Genomic DNA, 23,529 nt, shown 5'->3' with positions numbered 1-23,529 from the left:
GAAACCCAGAGACCTGTGTCGATCGTATCGTCCCATTTCTCTGTTGAATGCTGAACCCAAGATTCTTGCTAAATTGCTGGCCAACCGTCTGATTGGCGCGATTGGCGACTTGGTGCACCCGGACCAGTCGGGCTTTATTCCACACCGCAACACTGCCCTCAACCTTCGGAGACTGCATGGGGCCCTCGCCAGGGCCCACACGCTCAGGGAGCCAGCCGTCCTGGCGTCACTGGATGCTACGATGGCGTTCGACTCCCTCGAATGGAACTACCTGTGGGCAGTGTTGGCGAAGTTCGGATTTGGTTCGGTATTCATAGGGTGGGTCAAACTTCTGTATGCTAGCCCGCTGGCCAATGTAACGGTTAATGGTCGTGTGTCTGCGTCCTTTGCTCTCCGCAGGGGCACTAGGCAGGGTTGCCCCCTGTCGGCCCTGTTGTTTGCATTGGCACTTGAACCGTTACTGCATGGCTGCGACACCACCCGGATATAAACGGCATACGTTGGTCCCCTGGATTCGAGGACCGGGTGTCGCTATACGCTGATGACATCTTGCTATATCTCACCTCTCCTTGTAAGTCGCTCATTGTGGTGTGTGATGTGCTCCGTCTCTTTGGCCGGCACTCTGGCCTGGTTATCAACTGGTCGAAGTCGCACCTGTATGTGCTGAGAGGGGGGACGCCTCGACTTCCAAGGGACTGCGGCATACAGGTCGCGCGGCAGGGTTTTAAATACTTGGGGATCTATATCTCAACGGATCCCAAAGTACGCTACATGAATAACCTGCTTCCCCCCCTCGTCCGTCTCCGACGTGACGTAGAGGGCTGGCGCAAACTCCCGCTTTCCCTGCCTGGGCGTGCGGCACTGTTTGAAATGATGTCCCTGCCTAGGTTCCTATATGCCCTACAAAATACCCAAGATCCGGTCCCAGCTAGTTACTTTAGGGAGGTCGAGGGCTTGCAACGGGCCCTTCTCTGGGATGGCAGACCACGCATAGCTATTACGAAGCTTACGCTCCCGTGGTATGACGGGGGTATAGCATTGCCTGACATCCGGAGATACTATTGGGCCTCCCAGTTGGCGGCCCTTAATCACGGCCTCTACGGTCCAGCTGTAAGCCCAGGTTATGCCATGGATCTGTGGCTCCTGGACGACGGGAAGTACCATAGGGCGTTATACTCGAGATCTCTGGATGGTCGAATGTCGGGGCCAACGAAGACAGCTGTACACATATGGCGGGCGATCACAAAGTCGCAGGGATGGAAGGATAGGCTCACGATGGCAACCCCTCTTTTTGATTCTGAAATACTGGGCAAATTATGGCATACTAAGGGATTCGACAAGTGGGACATGATAGGCCTATCCAAGGTGGAAGACATGATCGCGAGAGGGGAGATAAAATCCTTTACTCTCCTACGGACAGAGTTCCAGCTGGGTGGAACGGAATATTTCCGATACGCCCAGCTGCGTCATGCCCTTCTGGCAGCTATGCCAGAGGGCGAGAGAATCCCTGAGCATTCCCCTTTGGAGGATAGGGTGCTGGACGGCCACATGCCGGACAGCGCCATTTCCCTAATTTATAAAAAACGTATTAATGTCCATACTGACCTCCTCCTTGGGGTGAAAGACCAGTGGGTGCGAGATGGGATAGAGCTAGACGATGAAGACTGGCAATGTGCAGTGTCCTCCCCCAAGGAAGTGGCTATTCTGGCCAGGCTGCGGTTGGTTCAATTAAAAATTCTTCATAGGGCTTATATGACGGGTCCCAGATTGATACACATGGGTCATTCAGTGGACGGCCTCTGTAGGCGTGGCTGTGGTGCTCTAGCCACCTTTATGCACATTATCTGGGAGTGTAGTGCAGTAGCCTCCTACTGGAGGCGGATACACATGATTATGAGTGAAGTGACCTGGGTGGATGTTCAGGCGGAGGCCCGACGCTGCCTCCTGAATGTCTGGGGCCCCACTGATTATAACACTGCACAAACCCAATGGGTCACCGTGGGAAACATGGTTGCGAAACGAGATATTGCACAGATGTGGGGTGCTGCTACAGCCCCAAAGGTGGTACAATGGAAGGCCAACATGGATTGGTGTATGTTCCGAGAGAAGACTGTCTATGTGGCATGGGGTAAACCCAAAAAGTGGCAAAAGATATGGGGGGCCTGGAACGAGTATAGGGGTGACATTTGCATACCACCTGACGCCGCCCCCCTGGAAGAACGACTGACCCCGTAGTCTATGACTCCAACACACGTTCTATTTGCATATCTATCCTGTATCCCCCCCTCTATGGTCTTACAAATGGGTACTGTTTTGACTGTCCTTTAGGTTATTTGGCCTAGCCCTTCCCATGTTCGGGCTCTGTGGCACAAATGTTTTAAATTGCCTTGCTTCTTAGCACTAGTTTCGGTGCTTTCTTTTTCTTGTCTTCGTTAATTTCTACAAAAACAGAAAATTAAAACCTTGATACGCGTTGGTAACTTGCTTCTTGTACACTAGCCTTCTGGTCGTTGATATGCTGCCTAGCCTCCGGGATGTATGGCTAAATAGCTGTGTGCACTGACTTGAAAATAAAGGTTTTCAAAAATGGAAAGAAAAAAAAAAGAAACCACAGTCGCAGAGTACTGCTCCCTGCTGAATTCCATGAAACAGTCTTCAGTTGAGGGAAGTACTATCAAAACCCAATCTAAAGAGTTCACATTTCTTAATCTAAATTGTAGATCCTTCGCTAAACATAAGGAGGACATCTTTGATCTTCTCCACAACTCTCAACCACAACCAGACGCAATTTTCCTTATGGAAACTTGGTTACACGAAAGCTCCGGCTCCAACATTGCTGCTGCCTTGCTGCCAACTTATACAATTGTTAGGAAAGGCCGAGGAGATAAAATCAGTGGCGGTATCGCAATTATTTTTTTAAAAGATTATTTGTGTAAATGGGGGACACAATCTTGTGGAGGCTGTGAAGCTGGCTTTTTTAGACTCCTCCTTACTCATCAGTTCATGCTGTGAGACTTCCTGGTATTTCCCCCCCTGGTGCAGCAGGGCCATGGGTGCCAAGCTTTCCAGACATTATTACCTCTTTCTTGCTTAATGCAGCCAACTTTACCATTGTGGGTGACCTTAATATTCACTTTGACGATCCTACTTGCAAGATTGGCTCTAGTTTGGTCATCGATCTAGAAACCATCAACATACAACTCTGCAATTCGGGTCCTACGCACAGAGGGGGCCACTTGCTAGACCCCATATTTTCACACCTACCTAATATTTCACGCCAAAAAGCTCTGCCCTTACTTTGGTCTGACCATTTTTTGGTAAATTTTAAGTTGGTGCTTGATTCATGGCCTAACAGCCCGGCCATCTCCTTACCCAAAGTCAGGAGTAGAAATTGGAAGAAACTAGATATTGATTCCCTAAATCAACATCTTGTGAACAACATTCCTGATTTTTCCTCCATACAGATCTCGGAAGCAGCTGTCATCCACACTTGGATTACGGCATCTGTGAACACCTGCCTCCCCACGTCACTTAAGAAACTGAATAATCACCGCCCTCCTGCCCCATGGTTCACCGAAAAATTAAAAATTTAAAAAACAAAATGTAAGGCTTTGGAAAGATGCTGGAGAAGGGACTATTCCTTAGAATCCAAGCATCTTTATAAAACTGCTGAGAGAGAACATAACTCCCTATGTAAAATAGCAGGTGCTGAATATGTGACTAAACTATTACATCAGCTCATAATAATGCAAAGGTCCTGTTCAAATTAGTTGGGGATCTGTCATCCGACACCCCCGATACTTGATGAAGCACACTGTGAAGTTGTGGCGAGGTTTTTCATCGAAAAAGTAGAAAAGATCTATGCTGAACTTGAGACAGCAACTATTAATAAGGAACAGCACACAATGAACTCACCCCCCACATTAGACTGCAATAACCCAGTCGAGCCCCCGGAGTCGGCTTCGACAATGAAAATAACAAACTGGCGAACTTTAGGTCATCTGTCTTTTAATACTATTTTAAACAGTCTCAAATCAAGCTCCCAAATGACCCACTTCCAGTCAATATCCTTCACAAAGTAAACTCCCTCTCACTAAAGATTGTTATGGAGTTACTTAATGCCTCAGCAGAATGGAAACACACAATGGTTCTTTCTCTTTTGAAGAAACTAACTGAGCCTTCCAACTTCCGGCCCATTTCCTTACTCTCTGATTTTTCTAAGATCCTGGAAAAAACATGTGAACCTACAGCTTACTCAGTTTGTGGAATCAAATACCATCTTACACAGGTCCCAATCAGACTTTAGAGCCGGATACTCTACAGAGTCTACTCTTTTGGGAGTTACAGAAACAATAAGCCAGCATCTTGATTAAGGTGAAACTGTGGCCCTCATCCTATTAGACCTGAGTGCCGCCTTTGACACAGTGTTTCATCTCACCCTTCTAAAAGCACTCCAGGGCCTGTGGATTGCTGGCTCAGCTCTGGATTGGATTAAAATCTTCCTTACATATAGGACTTTTCAGCTCTTCTTTCCATCTGCTTGTTCCAAGACCTATGCATCTCCTTATGGAGTACCACAGGGTTTGATTCTCAGTCCCATGTTATTTAATCTCTACGTCAGCCCATTATCAACCATTGCAGAAGAGGCTGCGTTGTCGATCATCTCTTATGCGGATGACACCCAGCTTCTCTTTTCATTATCCGCCAATGAAAACTCCAGGGTTTCATCCTTACAGGTAGAGCTGTATAAAATCGCCAACTGGATGCATACAAACTTGTTAAAGCTAAATGGGGGAAAGACAGAGGTCTTGGTCATGGGGAAAGATAAAGATCTCTGAGGCCTGCACCATTGGCCGCCACAAATGGGTGAACTTCCTAAACCGGTGCAAACTGTACATAATTTGGGGATAGCGATTGATGATCAGCTGACTATGAAACAGCAATTAGTTCGGACCACATCTATCTGCTTCACTATTTTTCAATGGCTCCTTAAGATATTATGGATGCTACCTGAATATACTCGAAGAACAGTTATCCAGGCCTTAATCATTTCAAGGCTGGGTTATGGCAACATCCTATGTCTTGGAGCAAATAGGGAGTTAGTACGCAAGCTGCAGGTGGCACAGAACTCCATGGCTAGGCTACTTTGTCATGTACCTAAAACATCTTCCATCACAGTTACTCTGTGTGACCTTCACTGGCTCAGAATCGAGCACCGGACTAAATTTAAGGCTTTATGCTATATGCAAATATTAAACTAGGCACAGCACCCCATTACCTATGTTCCCTAGCCCAGACATATCTTCCCCCTCCCCCATTCCGCTCCTCATCCCAAGCCAATTTCCTAGTTCTCAGATTTAAACACTCACGCATGGGTGGACGCTCATTCTCCTAACTGGCCCTTATGTTGTGGAATTCATTAGCCTCCTCACTCCGCCATGAAGTCAGCCCTAAAGCTTCCACAAAGACCTTAAGACCTGGCTTTCAACCAGTAAATACTGTCTTCTGTTTGCAATTTTGCCTAGGTGCCGGGAAACCTCCGGATGGCTGTGCGCCTTATAGATTTAATTTAATAATAATAATAATAATATTGACCTGGAAGTGGTGATGGTGCAATCCGAGGAGATTGAAATAGCCCTTGGTAATGGGTCTATGGCGTCAACTCAGGAGCGGTGATTACACAGAAGTCGATCATTTGCCAGTAACAGTGACACCACTGAGCGACCAGTGCTAATGAGCGCAGGAGTAAAAGTCAGTCAATCCAGATGTGTCGCACAGGTGTTGCCGGACATCCTATCTGAGAAAGATGCACATGCATTAACTTCTTGTGATGTACCCAGGAGGATTACTTTTTGTAACGTGGAAACATGTCTCTATGTTGGTGTCTCTAGGACGATGCAAGGTCTATGACACTAAGTCACGTGCTTCTTAATCCACCAATGGGAGGAGGCGGGTGAATCAATTTTAATACATTCTTTTTAACTATCATAACTGTTATTTTTTTTATAAGCAAGGTATTTTATAGTTTGGTTAAACTAAAATAAAGTATTTATTAAACTCATTGAATTGCAGCTCTGTAAGGCCACCAACCCACTGGGGCTGATCCTGAAGACTACACATTGTGTGTGTATTTGTAATCAGTGCTGAAGTCTATACAATGTGTGTGTATTTGTAATCAGTGCTGGAGACTACACAATGTGTGTGTATTTGTAATCAGTGCTGGAGACTACACAATGGGTGTATATTTGTAATCCGTGCTGGAGACTACATAATGTGTGTATTTGTAATCAGTGCTGGAAATTACACAATTTGTGTGTATTTGTAATCAGTGGTGGAGACTACACAATGTGTGTGTATTTGTAATCAGTGCTGAAGTCTTCACAATGTGTGTTTATTTATAATCAGTTCTGAAGTCTTCACAATGTGTGAATTTGTAATCAGTGTCGGAGACTACACAATGTGTGTGAATTTGTAATCAGTGTCGGAGACTATACAATGTGTGTGTATTTGTAATCGGTGCTGAAGACTACACAATGAGTGTGTCTTTGTAATCAGTGCTGAACTCTACACAATGTGTGTGTTTTTGTAATCAGTGATGAGGTCTTCACAATGTGTGTATATTTGTAATCAGTGTCAGGGACTACACAATGTGTGTGTCTTTGTAATCAGTGCTGGTCTTCACAATGTGTGTGTATTTGTAATCAGTGTCGGAAACTACACAATGTGTGTGTATTTGTAATCAGTGCTGGAGACTACTCAATGTGTGTGTATTTGTAATCAGTGCTGAAGTCTTCACAATGTGTGCGTATTTGTAATCAGTGTCAGGGACTTCACAATGTGTGTGTGTGTTTGTAATCGGTGCTGGAGACTAAACAATGTGTGTGTATTTGTAATCGGTGCTGGAGACTACACAATGTGTGTATTTGTAATCAGTGCTGAAGTCTTCACAATGTGTGTGTATTTGTAATCAGTGTCAGAGACTACACAATGTGTGTGTATTTGTAATTTGTGTTGGAGACTACAAAATGGTTGTGTATTTGTAATCAGTGTCGGAGACTACACAATATGTGTGTATTTGTAATTGGTGTTGGAGACTACACAATGTGTGTGTATTTGTAATTGGTGTCGGAGACTACACAATGTGTGTGTATTTGTAATTGGTGTTGGAAACTACAAAATGTGTGTGTATTTGTAATCAGTGTCAGAGACTACACAATGTGTGTGTATTTGTAATTTGTGTTGGAGACTACAAAATGGTTGTGTATTTGTAATCAGTGTCGGAGACTACACAATATATGTGTATTTGTAATTGGTGTTGGAGACTACAAAATGGTTGTGTATTTGTAATCAGTGTCGGAGACTACACAATGTGTGTATATTTGTAATTGGTGTTGGAGACTACAAAATGTGTGTGTATTTGTAATCAGTGCTGGAGACTACTCAATGTGTGTGTATTTGTAACCAGCTCTGAAGTCTTCACAATGTGTGTGTATTTGTAATCAGTGCTGGAGACTACACAATGTGTGTGTATTTGTAATCAGTGTCAGAGACTAAACAATGTGTGTGTATTTGTAATCGGTGCTGGAGACTACACAATGTGTGTATTTTTAATCAGTGCTGAAGTCTTCCCAATGTGTGTGTATTTGTAATCGGTGCTGGAGACTACACAATGTGTGCGTATTTGTAATTGGTGTTGGAGACTACAAAATGGTTGTGTATTTGTAATCAGTGTCGGAGACTACACAATGTGCGTGTATTTGTAATTGGTGTTGGAGACTACAAAATGTGTGTGTATTTGTAATCAGTGCTGGAGACTACTCAATGTGTGTGTATTTGTAATCAGCCCTGAAGTCTTCACAATGTGTGTGTATTTGTAATCAGTGTCAGGGAGTAGACAATGTGTGTGTATTTGTAATCGGTGCCGGAGACTACACAATGTGTGTGTATCTGTAATCAGAGCTGGAGACTACACAATGTGTGTGCATTTGTAAGTAGTGCTGGAGACTACACAATGTGTGTGTATTTGTAAGTAGTGCTGGAGACTACACAATTTGTGTGGATTTGTAATCAGAGCTGGAGACTACACAATGTATGTGTAATTGTAAGTAGTGCTGGAGACTACACAATGTGTGTGTATTTGTAATCAGTGCTGGAGGGAGACTACACAATGTGTGTGTATTTGTAAGTAGTGCTAGAGACTACACAATGTTTGTGTGTTTGTAATCAGAGCTGAAGACTACACAATTTGTGTGAATTTGTAAGTAGTGCTGGAGAACACATAATGTGTATGTATTTGTAATGAGAGCTGGAGACTACACAAAATGTGTGTGTTTGTAATTAGTGCCAGAGACTACATAGTGTGTGTATTTGTAATCAGTGCTGGATACTACACAATGTGTGTGTATTTGTAATCAGAGCTGGAGACTTCACAATGTGTGTATTTATAATCAGAGCTGAAAACTACAGAATGTGCGTGTATTTGTAATCAGAGCTGGAGACTACACAATGTGTGTGTATTTGTAATCAGTGCCAGAGACTACACAATGTGTGTGTATTTGTAATCGGTGCTGGATAGTACACAATGTGTGTGTATTTGTAATCAGAGCTGGAGACTAAACAATGTGTGTGTATTTGTAATCAGAGCTGGAGACTACACAATGTGTGTGTATTTGTAATCGCTGCTGTCCCCAGAAGGTCATAAAGGTAATTCCAGTTAACCCGTTACAAGTGGTTTCTTCTAATCTCATTTGCTGGCGTGAGTGAATTTGATGAACTGCAGTGGAGACATTATATGTGATTCCTGTTGTATAGCAGGACTTGTGAATTGTGTTGTGGCTGGAGGGATGAAAACACAAATACTTGGGTTTTGGGTAACACCGGCTTTATTGATTTCAACAATCGCCTTCGCTGCTTCACACTTCTATAATAGGGCAGGGGCGGTTCGGTGTCCCGATGCGCTGGTGAGCTTCTCTCCTTCCGCTGTTCCACGCCTGGTTTTCCTCTCTCCTGTGTTCTTCTGGGAGATGTAGTCGCTCTCGCGTCCGTCTTGGTTGTCGGGTCTCGGGAAACAAAACAACAAAAGAATAGACCCGCTTTAGTCAAGCGCCCTGGTTCTGCTAGCGTGATAAGGGAAGGGGAGTGAGGGCTGTCACACGTGCACAAGAAAACCATGTTGTGCCGGTGGTGAAATGAGGGGGTGGGGGAAAGTGCAGGGATAATTCCGCCAAGTGATTTAAGGAGGTTTAAAACCTCTTCTACCCGCCCAGCCCACGATACGATCACGTACCTGGCTGAGCCACGCTTCCCTTGAAGCGCGGCTGGGCGGAACGCCTTGTCGTTGGCCTCCTGGCTCTCCACTCGGTTGCCTCGCCTCCTCTGCCGAATCCTCTTCTGTCTCCCGCTTGTCACTGTCCTTGCCTTCTCCACTCCCAACGCCTCCGCCTCCTCTCCACATGTCCTCGTCTCCTCCGGGTGATGAACACACTGGGACCTCGGGAGAGCCGATATTTACTTCCGCAGCTCCAGCTGACCAGGGGGCGTGTCCGGGCTGGAACTCAGCCATATTAAAGAAACAGTGTCCTTCTTCATCGCGTGGGCCAGTTGAAGGGAAGGGAGTCGCTGTTTTCCAGACCTCATGCTGCTGCATCGGAGACAAAGAGGGGTATAGACACGTAGGGGTGCCGGAGAAGTGGGACCCTCCTCCACCTCCTGGTCACATGTGTCTTTTGGAATGTTATATGAACCATAAAATGTTGCTTATATATTTAGGTCAATATCCTAGTGCCCATGTGCTCAACCAGGATCTAGTGGAAACCAGTTGCAGGTGGTCAAATGGGACTTACAAGGAATGAAGTAGGCACATGTATGACGTGAGACCAGTGCATGTGCATCATATGTAGATACCTTTATTACACGTCCCTCCAGCACTCTTCTCCCTGCAGCTGTAGCTTCATTTCTTTACCTTTGTGTGTCTTTTCTGTGCCTGTCTGTCTCACACTTTCTTAGTTCACTTCCAGTGCCTGTGTCTTTCACACTCTCTTAACTCACTTCCAGCACCTGAGTCTCAGTCTCTAAGGGGCAGATGTATCAACATCCATGTTTGCGATTCTCAAATTGCGATTTTTTGAGATTCGCTATTTGAGAATTGCAAAATGGTATGTATGTAGAAAATTGCATTTTTTTGCGATTTTTTAATATTCCTTAATTGCGATTAGCAAATTGTGAATCGCAATTAAGGAATATTTTCCCATTCATTTCCATGGGCCAGGAGGCCCATATGAATGAATGGGAAGTTATTCTCAATTTGCGATTCGCAATTCACTGACCCCTTCTCGCTTTTCACCTTTGTTTTCCGTCGCTTAGCGACTGGACGGACACACCCTCTATGTGCGCGCGCTGCCTCCCTTATTTATACCCGGAAACGTTCTGATCAACCATGCCGGCTGTCCAGACCTGTTGTTTCCTGTGGGAGGGGTAGGTGCAGAGCAGCCTGCCTGCAGCGACGTTAGAGGTAAGGTGTTGGGCGGGTATTTTACCAGCTGGTTGTACTGACGGAGTATCGTCTTCCCGGTCTGTCCCCAGCAGCCCGGATCGGTTTTTAATGTCGGTCTGATTCCCCTGTGGGCGCCTGCTCTTTTTCTCCACTTACAGGGCTCCCTCATCTCGCTGCCGGCCCCACTTGGACGGCCCGTGAGGTTTCCAGGAGGAAACATTAGGGGTGAGTGCGCCGATCGGTGCACAGTTCAATTATTCCCCACAGAGTGTCAAACCACAATCGTTCTCGGTTTTTACTGTGTGGCTTTCTCATCTAAGCATAAAGATTCGAACCTCTCACGGTTGGCTGACCAATGTCACACGCCACCGTATCTCCTCAAGGTGTGTGATTGAACACGCGCCTGGCCACATGATGACCGATTGCATGATGTAGGCGGCAGTGTTTACTTTGCGACATGGTTCAATGCAAACCTGTACGCTACCACTATCTAGTGCGAGCACCTTCCACGCACTCACCAGATTTAAATGCATTTTGACTCTCTCTCTCTCTTACACGATAACACTTGATGCTGTCAATATCTAGGCAAAGCCATCCACTGGTCACGCATGTTTTGGATAGCATGCACACAAACACAGATAAAATGTCACCAACAAGTTAAAGCAAAAGAGCCATTATCTGTGTCTATATTGTTGTCTCTCTTTTCTTTTTCAGTTCCAGAAGGTCCCCTCTGTGGAACCATTACGATACGACACTACCTCAGGTCGTATATTGGTGTCCTGCAAAATTTACAGGACCCGAGTAATTTATGAGCACCCAGGTCCTGATGAATCGCCCTTAGGGCGTGAAACATGTTGACCATTTCTTGCACGTTAAGGGTCGAATAAGGGTTGGTTCCATTACTTACCACCCCTTAGTACCCCTTTATCTTTTTACTGAAGCAGGAAGCCTGACTATTAAAACATTCACCAACAGGACTTCCCCGACTTCTTTTAACTTCACTACCACGCTCACGATTACACTCCCTTAGGCCCCTCACACGCACACACCCGCTGGCCCAGAATAAAAGATCTCCATCAAAAGTGCAGCTTTCATCGCTGCCCGACGGGCATTGCACCGCCAGCCTGCCGAAGGAGCAGGGTACCGATGATGAGGCTGGACGACTGTCGACTGGGGCTACAGCTGTAGTCCTGTCGGTAGCCTGTGTGAGGTACCTTTTCATTCTGGAATATGGGTCTACACCGCACACTTGAGACCCTCACTTCACCCCTTGTCTAGATTTAGTGGGAGAGAATTACTGGTTGAGCTAAATTTCTAGAGCTCTCCCGGGGGAACTCTGTACACCTCTTATTGTTTATTTTAGTTTTTCACATCTCAGTTTACCCTTAATTGTTCACGATCACTTGAATAATGAAATATTCTGAGTGGGAGAGCTCTTTGGCAGCACTCTGCCAGGTTTCTCTCTCATCACTCTCATGCTGCTGTGTTAAAGAGCCTCGGTTCTACCGCACAAAGAATTAGGGTGACCAACTGGCATTGGTGCAAATTCAGGACGGTGAGTGTAAAAATTCAGGACAAAGGGTCAAAATTCAGGACACAAATTCAGGACAGGAGGTCAAAATTTAGGACAAAACTTCAGGACAATAGGTACGTTTTACAGACACATCAGAGGTCGCGCAATAGTATATAAGTAAGCCCAGCCATTTCCAAAAGTATTCAACCATTTGCAAACCTATCCATCATGTATCCTCCCATGTATCATTTCACTCATCCATCCCTTCATCCATCCCCTCATCCATCCTTTCACTCATCTCCATTATCCATCCATCTATCCACCCTTTCACCCTATCCATCTGTACACTTATCCATCCACTCTTCATCCCATCCATCCATTCACTCATATATGCAGCCATTTACCCTTTCACCAATCCAGCCATCCTTTCACTTACTAATCCTTCCACCCATCCACTCTTTTAGTCATCCATCCATCCTCCCTTTCTCTCTCCATCGACCCTTTCACTTAGCCTTCCTTCCATCCATCCATCCACCCACCCATCCATCCATCTACTCATCCACTCATGAATCCATCCATTGCCCCTATCACTCATCCATCTATCATTTCACTCCTTCACACATCTATTCATCCTTTTTTCCATTTACCCTCCCTTTCACTCACTCATCCATCCTTACACCCACCCTTTCACTCATATGTCTATTCATTCACCCTTGCACTTATCAATCCATCAATCCATCCATCATTTCACTCATCCACCTACCCCCCATCATCCACCCACCATCCATGCACCCACTCATCCATCCTTTCACCCACCCACCGTCCAATCCACTGATCCATCCTTTCACCCATCCACCATCCACCCACCCACTCATCCATCCATCCTATCACCCACCCACTCATCATCCATCCATCCATCCTTTCACCCACCACTCATCATCCATCCATCCATCCTTTCACCGACTTATCCATCCATCCATCCATCCCTTCACCCACTCTCCATCCATCCATCCTTTCACCCACCCATCCATCCCTTCACCCACTCTCCATCCATCCATCCTTTCACCCACGCATCATCCATCCATCCATCCATCTGTCCTTCCCTTCATCATCCATCCATCCATCCATCCCCTCATCATCCATCCATCCTTCCCCTCATCATCCGTCCATCCTTTTCCCTCATCATCCATCCATCCTTTTCCCTCATCATCCATCCATCCTTCCCCTCATCATCCATCCATCCTTTTCCCTCATCATCTATCCATCCATCCATCTGTCCTTCCCCTCATCATCCATCCATCCTTCCCCTCATCATCCATCCATCCTTTTCCCTCATCACCCATCCATCCTTTCCCCTCATCATCCATCCATCCATCCTTCCCCTCATCATCCATCCATCCTTCCCCTCATCATCCATCCATCCTTCCCCTCATCATCCATCCTTTCACCCACCCCCTCATCATCCATCCATTCCCTCATCATCCATCCATCCATCCCCTCATCATCCATCCATCCACCCTTCCCCTCATCATCCATCCTTTCCTGTCATCCATCCTTCCTTTCATCCATCCTTCCCCTCACCCATCCATCCATCCCATCCATTTATCCTGCCCTTCATCCATCCATCCTTCCCCTCCATCATCCATCCTTCTCCTCATCTATCATCCTTCCCCTCACCCATCCATCCATCCTGCCCCTCATCCATCCATTCTTCATCCTTCCCCTCATCCATCCTTCCTTTCATCCATCCTTCCCCTCACCCATCCATCCCATCCATTTATCCTGCCCTTCATCCATCCATCCTTCCCCTCCATCCATCCATCCATCCTTCCCCTCATCCATTTATCCTTCCCCTCATCCATCCATCCTTTCCCTCCGTCCCTCATCCTTCCCCTCATCCATCTTTCCCCTCATCAATCATCCAGCTACCCTTCCACCCATACATCCAGCTATTTACATTTTCTCTCCATCCTTCCCCTCACTCATCAATCCATCTATCCTCTCTCATTATCCATTTATTCAATCTTTCATTCATCCATTCACCCTTTCACTAATTCATCCAGCCATTCACCCATCCCTTCACTTACTTACACGCCCACCTTTCCATATTAATTTTGAGCTGAGCCCTTTTGAGAAGAGGCCCATCAAGAACTTCACCCTCGCTGCAGGGGCCGTTCCAGGACTGGGATAGAAGCCACCCAGGGCGGAGACAGGATCCACCACGGGGGGGGGGGGGAAGGAGCCATCACAGGTGGGGGTGGACTGGAGCCACAACATGGGGGGACAGGTGCCATCACTGAGGGGAGGGCAGGAACCATCACAGGAGAGGGAGCACAGGGGTGGGCATGCAGTATTCTAGTATCATATTGGGCTCCTCTCCTGCACAAGACAACGAGAAAACAGGCTCTCTGTTCAAAATGCCATCCCCCACTATGATGTACTGTACTTACAGGAGATACTCCGAGAGAACTGATTGAACTGATTGAACTGATTGAACTGATTGTCCTCCATACTTTGTTATTCAGTGTGGGTGCGATTGTGCCATTTCTTTATTTTCTTACATTATAGCCTGCATGTTTGAAGAACCGAGGTTTGCTTACAATTTAGTGACAGTAATTAAGCTATGTGAAGAGAACCACGTGGTGCCTGGGTGTAATCCGGGGTGTAATCTGGCCGAGTCTCGGATGTTTGGGGCCCTGGGTGGAAATGGAATGTGTGAGCCCCCCTCTAAATAGCAGATACAAGACGCATTCAGGGCTGTTTGCATGTGAATAGATGTTGCTGCTCCGAAGCTGCCGCCCTCCCTCTGTCACCTTCGAGCACCTTTTAACAGCTCATCAAGGGCTGGAGGTGTGAGGGTAGCCATCCCGCTGTGCCTCTACAGTGCTGGGGGTCTGAGCTTCTATACAGCATGGGAGTCAAGAAGGGAGGTGGGGGCAAGCTGTGCCCGTTTAAAATTACGGACAAATGCGGGAATGCTTTATTTACTTTGTGCGCGCCGCGCTCCCGTTTTTTAATGGTGGACGTGGTTTTTATTTAGCAGGGTGGACGGCGTCCACCCTGAACAACCCTCGGAAATAAGTGGGGGGATGCCGTCCACCCGCGTGGTACCCCGACTCGTGCCCTGCTGCAGACCGAGCATCCCTCAGCCTCTTGAACATTGACTGAAACAGACGGGAGTCTCCTTCCATTATTGTCTGCGCTTCGTGTGTCCATAGTAACTACTGAATAGTGTTCTGTGTGCAAATGCAAACGTTATTCTTTGTAGCGCTCACACGGTGTTACACGTGTTTCCGCTCATTCGACTTTTCTCTGGAGCCTCACCGCTGGTTTCGTAGTCTGTCTTTGTTTCTGTCCTTGTTCTCATCACTGCGCAGTCTGACGAATAGTAGTTGTTTTACTGTTCGGTGGTACTTTGCTGTAAAATCATCGGTAGGGTGGAGGCAAATAGAAGTAACACCTCAATGCAGAATTGATAACATGAGTCCAGGGACCACGCATCCCTTTATTGCAGTCTTTGAGGCAGACACAGTGATATTGAGCACGCTCCCTGGTGGTCTAGTGGTTAGGATTCGGCGCTCTCACCGCCGCGGCCCGGGTTCGATTCCCGGTCAGGGAAGGTTGTATTTTGCTGAATGCTTTCTTGATGTAGGGCTCGTTGTGCCTTTTATGTTTTTAAATGAATTTTATGCATTCAATTACACGAATTATTTTTTCCTATTGGCGAATGGTGTCATATTAAACATGTTAATCACATAGTAATTAATCTTTTGACTAACGTAGACCCTCCCCCACCTCCACCCAAATCATTAATGGAAGCTGTAGACCCCCACTTCAACAATTTCTAAAATGTGAAAACAAAAAAAGAAATGCCCTAACTACAGAAACAAGTATACATCAAATATATATGCATGTATTGATTTTTGTTAACCCACAAGCCTAAACCGACACTTTATGGGAAGTTTGGGGTTTTTCAAAGGGTGCTTTTATTTTTAAGAGATTCATTCACAAACTAGGCTCTTCCACATCTCTCTGTCTTTTACGCTCATAAGGCAGCCTCTGCACTTTCCTCGGAGTGCCCCCCCCTACCAGTGCTTCTTGAATGCATCCATGGCCTATTGAGTTTTATTGAGAGAAAAATCAAATCACTTGAGTTAAATGGTCATTCTGTCCTGATTAAGACCTGATAATTGATCTAAATGTTGCTGCACACACACGGGAGGAACTCTTAGATTCCACGCCCTGCCACTGTTGCAGCACTCCAGACACTCTCACAGCACCTCCCACCTCCATGTCAACTCTGGGATAACAAAAGTCAGACTGAATCCTTTCCTTCATGTTGGCCCGTCAACATGCCTCACATGGGCTAACTCCCAAATCTTTCTTCTCAAGAACCAGTGAGCACCAATTTGGATCACTCTCAGGGATCCTCCGTGACCTTGCACCGTCCCATCGGTAGCTTCACACACCTGTGGTAAATTAATTCAATATTACCTCATCTCAGAATTTCTATACTTAATAATCATAATTTCAGTCAAAGCAAGGAGAGGAGTCCGTGGTGCTCCAGTACAAAAAAAAGGGTCCAGTAACTCGAGTTAAGGGGAGAGCTCCAGCACCAAGCGGGTACAGGAGTGGTCTGAAGCTTTATTCACACATCAGAATATTTATACAGTTTTCAGTCAATAGGCAAAAGAAGAAAAGAGAAGTGACAAGAAAAAGGGAAGTGACAAGCAGTAATTTCCAACAGATGTGTCAAGGTAGAGGCATGTCTTGTGTCTCGTGAGAGGGCATGTGATGTGTGGAAATGTGTTCTCTTTCAGTTGAAGGCCCTTACTCATTCGGGGGTTTATCTCTGGCTTAGAGTCAAGAACAGGAACCATCTTGTGTAAAACAGGAACTATCTTGCTGGTTCAGGGAATTGGCTGAACCACAAGAGTCAAAAAGAGGAACTATCTTGTGTAAAACAGAGACCACCTGCTCTCTGGCTTGCAGTCAAGGATAGGAACTATTTCTTAAGACAGGAACTGTCTGCTGGTTCTGGGAATTGGCTGAAGCACAGGAAGGGGTGTTCAATGAACTAAGATGCCAGGTGCAGGGTGTCTTACAAGTAAGAAAACAGGAACTATCTGCTGCTGGTTCCCAGAATTGGCAGAACCACAGAAATGTGTGGTCAATGAACGGGGGTGCCAGAGGCAGGGTGTCTTGCTTGTGGGTCTGAAGACAAAATGGATGTCACACAAAATGGGTGCTTGTCTGAATAAAAAATGGCTGTCAGGCAGAAACAGGGAAATGATGGGGCACAATTGTCAATTTTATTTCCACATTCCCTCCTTGCCCCAGAGTGTACCTACATTATATCTCAATTTGCATGAGATCATCTATACATTCTTGTAGCATAATTCTTTCCCTTTCTCTCTGCTGGACAAGTGGTTTAGGAATGCAGTTTGCAGCGCATAGGCCGCACAGGGCAGGACCACATTGGATGCAAAGGCAGCATCCAGTTATTAACAGGAATATTATTCCTGCTGCTGACAGCAGTTGCCATCCCCAGGACGATATTATCTTCCAGAACCAATCAGACCACGTCCAAGTGCCAGGTTCTTGATGTAAACTTACGGCTATCTTGTGTAATTTTGTTATGGCCGTGTATACAGATGGGGAATTATCAGGAATAAATATACAGCAGCTAGAGCCTATAATTTTACAGGCTCCGCCTCTGTCAGCCAGGATGATGTCAAGGACAAGGCGATTTTGGAGAGTAACCAATCGTATGGTGGACTGCTCCTGGGTTAAGCTCCTCAGGGCAGACGCCGTCTGGTTTACAACAGCCTCTAAGGTCCTTGTCAACCTGCGTATAAGCTTGCTGTTCTGTACAGGGCCAACACAGAAGAAGAACCCTTTGTTAAAATCTGTATACTGTTCCCATGAGGTTTCTGTTTGGTCAACCAAGGAGGTATTGATCGTTCTTTTATGTCTGACATGGGGCACCAGGATGTCTCGGTGGTAAGTGGATGGGGCCACAAAGACAGGGGGTAACAGGAATGCTATATAGCAAGTTCCCCCCAGTTCAAGGGCAGCTGCACATAGGCCGTTTGGCCAGAGACGAAATAAGTATGGCGAGATGCTAGAAATGAGGACTTTCCTCTGTCTTCAAAACTTATAGTGGTATGACAGTCACTGTGCCCTAATGGAACAGAGCCATTTTTCTGGATGCACAGGTGTCCTTTTACTGGTGAGACTGAGATGGAAGGGGGACCAGCATTCTTTTTAGGTTTGGTATTTAACATCTTGTAGGACATGGTCATGTTCCCTTGCTTGTATTCTTCACTTTCTAGGACTGTACCTGTCGCCTGAGGATTTCCATCCTTATTTGGGTAACAGGCAGCATTAAGTACCTTGTTTAAGTCCCCCCAAGGCCACCCATTCTTGCATGAATTATTTCCGTCAGGCAGGAGGTGGGGTTAGTATCGTCAGCTGTTATTAGGGCGAACCAGGCTTCACAAGTCCCAATATAGGAAAATGGAAAGGGGAAAAGAGGCATCCCTCCCTTTTTCTGATGAGGTGGGAGGCGGCCACATATCCAGCAATTTGTGCTATTGCTGGCCTGATGAGTGTAGTGTAACATCTGTATAAAGGTATTGTTTTGCCAGGCTAGTCTATGGGCTTGTTCATGAGGGGGTAGGTCATGATATGTGTGTTCCTGAGTGCTGTTGGGTGCATGAGAGGTGTGTGGTGTTGGAGGAAAAACAGTGTGGAGGATCCAACCAAGACACGTCATAATGGTTATGAAGAAAAACAATAGCATTAAACATATGATAGAACCACTACGCAAGTTCTTAAAGTTCTTGTTTCTGTGTTTCATTCTATCTTTTTCCCACATAGTCATGGTGTTTAAATCCATCCCCATGCTCCAACCGCTTAACCACTGGACCTGCGCCCAGTGGACTTAATTAGCCAGAGTCCAGATGGCAGACCTCAACTTTGATTTATATTCTTGTTGTGGGGTCAGTTCCAAGGCGACAAAAGATTGTTCTGTTACAATGTCACTCGGGTTGGCAGCGTCACCGGCAACAGTGTCTCTTTGTCCAAAATATTTCCGGCAGTGGCTCGCGTGTAGCCAGCCCTTCCTGCCTTCGACCTTCACCGCCGTCCGCGTGGTTAGGAGCGCGAGCTTCGGAGTCTTCCACCTGGGCTGAAGAGGACTGGTCCTGTCGAAGTTTCTTATCATCACCTAGTCGCCGGGTCGGATGGTGTGTTCTCCAGGGGCGGTTTTGTCAGGGAAGGCTGCAGCGACCTGTGAATGACAAGATTGGAGTGCAGACATCAAGGAAGCCAGGTAATCAGTCAATATTCTGCTGTCTACATCAGTAATTCTTTTAGGCATTGGCGTACCCCACATATTTAGTGGTCTGCCAAAGACCACCTCATACGGATATAGACCAGTTCTGGAATGTGCTACCATACGCATGTAGAAAAGTGCAACCGGTAAGGCTACCATCCAGTCCACGCCTTTGTCTGTACATATCTTGGCCAATTTTGTCTTCAAAGTCTGGTTGTGTCTCTCTACTAGACCTGCTGCTTGAGGATGTCTTACACAGTGACATTTCCAAGTGTACCCTAACAGAAGAGACACTTGCTTCATGAGTTCAGAGGAGAAGGGCTGGCCGTTGTCAGAGTAGATGACGCGGGGTATCCCATATCTCGGGAAATATTCTCTTACTAGTTGCTTAGCAGTTGTCGTTGCAGTGTAATCTGGGACGGGATAGGCTTCTGTCCATCTGGTCAGAGCACATACTACAACTAGCACATACTTGTGACCTCTACATCTCTCCATCTGGATATAGTCCATTTGGAGAACTTCAAATGGATGGTCAGGGGGTTGGAATCCACCCTGCTCCACCTTTGTGCCTTTACCTGGGTTGAACTGATTACAAATCATGCACGTTTTGACTTTTTGTTTGGCTGCAGCTCTCAAATGTTTGTTGTGCCATATGTTCTGTATGCTGTCTAACATTGCTTTTTCTCCCAGATGCGCAGGTCCATGTATGGTGTTTATTATAACCTGTACCATAGCATCCGGCATAAACCATACTGCTCTTTCATGTGTCATCCAACCCTGATCTGTAAGGACCCCTCCTTTTTCCTTCCATTCTAGCAGTTCCTGTGGTGTGGTGTGACTTTGGGCATCCTGGATGTCAGAAAAGGGGTCTCGTATTGCGTATTGGCGGTGTAGTATATTCAATTCTGTGTTTGCTGCTAATTTGGCTGCACTGTCTGCGGAATAATTTCCTTTTGATATTTCATCGGTTCCTTTTGTGTGTGCTTTACACTTTAATACTGCAACTTTCGCTGGAAACTGACTGGCCTCTAAGAGGGCAGTGATGAGTGTAGCATGCTGTATTTTAGACCCATGTGATGTGAGGAATCCTCTCTCTTTCCACAATGTGCCGAAGTTGTGTACAACCCCGAAAGCGTACTGTGAATCAGTGTAAATGTTAACTGATTTTCCTTTTGCTAAGTGACATGCTTGTGTTAGTGCTATGAGTTCGGCTGCTTGTGCCGACAGTATCTCTATCTTGTGTGCTTCCAAGGTGTTTGTACCATTTGTGACGGCATAGGCTGCTGCTAGTTCTCCAGTGGGGAGTCTCATGCAAGAACCATCAACAAAAAGTGTCATTTCTGCCTCAGAAAGGGGCGTATCTTGTAAATCTGGTCTGGGTTTGGTCACTAAATCAATTATGTCAATACAATTGTGAAGTTGTTCAGTAGGAGAGGTCAGTGGCAACAGTCTTGCTGGGTTTAAAATGTTGCATCGTCTAATCTCAATATGTGGCTGAAAAAGCGTCATCTCATATCCGGTGATTCTGGCTATTGTCAGATGCTGTGTTTGCGTTCTGTTTAGCAGAAGTTCTACAGCCTGTGGGACCTGGACTATCAGATGTCCCAATACAATAGCATCACTTTGTCTAATAGCTTGTGCAGTAGCTGCTACTGATTTTAGACATGCAGGTAATGCTTGTGCTACTGGATCTAATGTACTTGAAAAATAACCACATGGTCTATATCTGTCTCCATGAAGTTGGGTCAGGACTGATAGCGCTGTACCTGAGTTTTCTGTTACAAACAAGTTAAAATCTTTGGTGTAATCAGGTGTTGCTAACACTGGGGATTGACACATAGCCTTTTTAAGAGACTGAAAAGCTTGCGTGTGTTCATCTGTCCAGGGTCATTGGGGAGTAGCGCCAGCTTCGAGTGTTGTCAGCTGCACTAATGGTTTAGAAATGAGTGCAAATTGCAGGATCGACTGTCTACAATATGAGGTGAGACCAACAAAAGCTCAAACTTGTTTCTGTGTTGTTGGTTGTGGTATTTGTTGTATTAGCTGGATGTGTTCCTGTGTAAACTGCCTACCCTCCTTTGACAGCAAGTGCCCTAAGTATGCCACTTGCTGTAAACAAAATTGGAGCTTACCAGGGGAAACGTTATGGCCATTTGCAGCTAGGAATTCTAGTACTAGTAGTGATGCTTCAGCACATGCTGCGTCAGATCTGGCCGTAATGAGGATATCATCAACATATTGTAGTATGGCTGTATCCGTGGGCATTTGAATAGTATCCAATTGTCTTTTCAGCACTTGGCTATATACACTTGGATTTTCGGTGAAACCTTGAGGAGCTCTTGTGAATTGGAAACTTCGTCCTTGTAAGGAGAAGCCGAAAAGGTATTGACTGTCTGGGTGAATGGGTATACTGAAGAATGCGTTTTTTAAGTCAATGACAGAAAAATGCGTTGCTTCTGCATCTATGGCTGTGAGTAAAGTGGAGATGTCTGGGACCACAGGGTGTTGTGGAATGACACATTTATTGAGCACTCTCAAATCCACCACTAGTCTGTAGACAGGTGGTGTTCCTGGTTCCACTTTTTTATGAACTGGTAAAACAGGGGAATTGCAAATGTTCGAAGTTGTTTCTTTAATCACACCTGACTGTATTAGGTCCTGAATAATTAACATTAATGCTTGTTCAGCTTGAGGTGGAATTTTGTATTGTCTTATACGTGGTAGTTGGGCTCCCTCTTTCAGTGTAACCTTGTGAGGTGTTATTTCCATACATCCTACTGTGGTGGAATCAGTGGCCCAAAGGGTGTGTGGCAAATCTTTCAAACGCTCGTCTAATTCTCTACTTGTGTAGTGGCCCTTAAAATCTCGTAGAAATAATCTGACATCTTTAGGTGAGCAAACAATAACGGCTCCTAATTCTTTCAATGTTTTTATACCAAGCAAATTTTCTGGACATGATTTTGTCAATATAAGATCTGTAGTTGTCGTGAGGGGACCAACCTGCAAGGGCAGTTGTTTTGACGTGGCGTTTGTCACAGGTTGTCCGGAGAAACCCAGAGAAATACTTTTTGAACCCGAGAGAGGAGCCTCTGGGACCTCTTGATGGCTTATTGTTGTTTTACAGGCCCCAGTGTCTAGTAGAAACTTTCTATCCTCCCCAAGAAGTCGGACCTCTATAAATGGGCCTTTCTAATCTACTGGGATGGGGATTAGGGGCAGTTTGTCATCTTCTCTCCCTGGGCAACATCATGAAAAATCTGGGTAGTATTCAGTGTAGTCGCTGTCTATAATGTTCATTTGGGCCATTTGTGTTGTCGGTGGAACTGAAGGTGTTGAACTGCCTTGGGAAACATTCTGTTTTGGCTGATATGGACGAGGCTGTGTCTTACCTGTAGCCAAAATGTGCTTTAAGACAGGGCAGTCTTTAACGAAGTGTCCCGTCTTTTTGCAATAATTACAAGTGCTCTTCACGTTTGTCTGGCTACCTGGTGTCTGTTGGCGCTGGGGTGCAGTTTGGGCTACTAATGCTTTCATCTTGGTGTCTTTCATGCGTTTTTTTATCATTTTCTTCTTATCCCTAATGCGATTTTGGTGATATTGCAGCATTTGTAACACCTGTGGTGGTGTATGTGCTTGCCAGGTTTTTTTTTTTAAAACTGTTTATTTGCAGGATAAAAATTGCACAATCATTACAGTACATTTAGTTATTTGGCATACGTTTCAGCGTTACACATCAGCAATACTGCACTCGCTCATATTATCTTTTCTTATTTTCAAACTATTTCACTATCCCCAACTCGTCCCACCCAACTCCCCCCTCCCAGCATCCCTCCCCAGGCACTCCTAGTCAGGCATAGCATGGGTTTAGACATGGCGGTACAACTTGCATCTTATTCTGTATTAATCCAGACCTTTGGTGCAGAGCCCTCTAGGTCTCTATAAAATACTTCTCAGTACAATCTGAATATCTTCCTACACAGTGCACCTGTGTCTGTGCATGAGCTACTGTCCCTTGCCATTCGGGTGTATCGGGGAGTATAATGAAGCGATGTCCCCATAGCAAACATCCCATCTCAGTCACCCATAGACGACCTCACAGAGGTAGCGTCCCCATCCGACATTTCAAAAGATAGCATAATAGTGTTCCATTCAAGGGATATAGGAATTCTTCTCAAGCCTTTACAC

General features: G+C 45.7%; 1 non-coding gene and 1 pseudogene across 1 annotated transcript; one reads left to right on the top strand and one right to left on the bottom strand.

Moving 5' to 3' along the window:
* Positions 1-4,666: 4,666 nt before the first annotated feature.
* Positions 4,667-18,912, bottom strand: LOC147745280 (endogenous retrovirus group PABLB member 1 Env polyprotein-like; annotated as a pseudogene).
* On the top strand, positions 15,553-15,624 carry TRNAE-CUC (transfer RNA glutamic acid (anticodon CUC)). The gene has a single exon. It is a non-coding gene; the product is annotated as a tRNA-Glu (tRNA).
* Positions 18,913-23,529: the final 4,617 nt, after the last annotated feature.

Source organism: Lissotriton vulgaris, chromosome 1_1 (assembly GCF_964263255.1).
Source record: "Lissotriton vulgaris chromosome 1_1, aLisVul1.2, whole genome shotgun sequence".
In the NCBI taxonomy this organism is placed as follows: Eukaryota; Metazoa; Chordata; class Amphibia; order Caudata; family Salamandridae; genus Lissotriton; species Lissotriton vulgaris.
The sequence above is the reverse complement of the archived record's forward strand: the minus strand, read 5'-3'. Positions and strand labels throughout refer to the sequence as shown.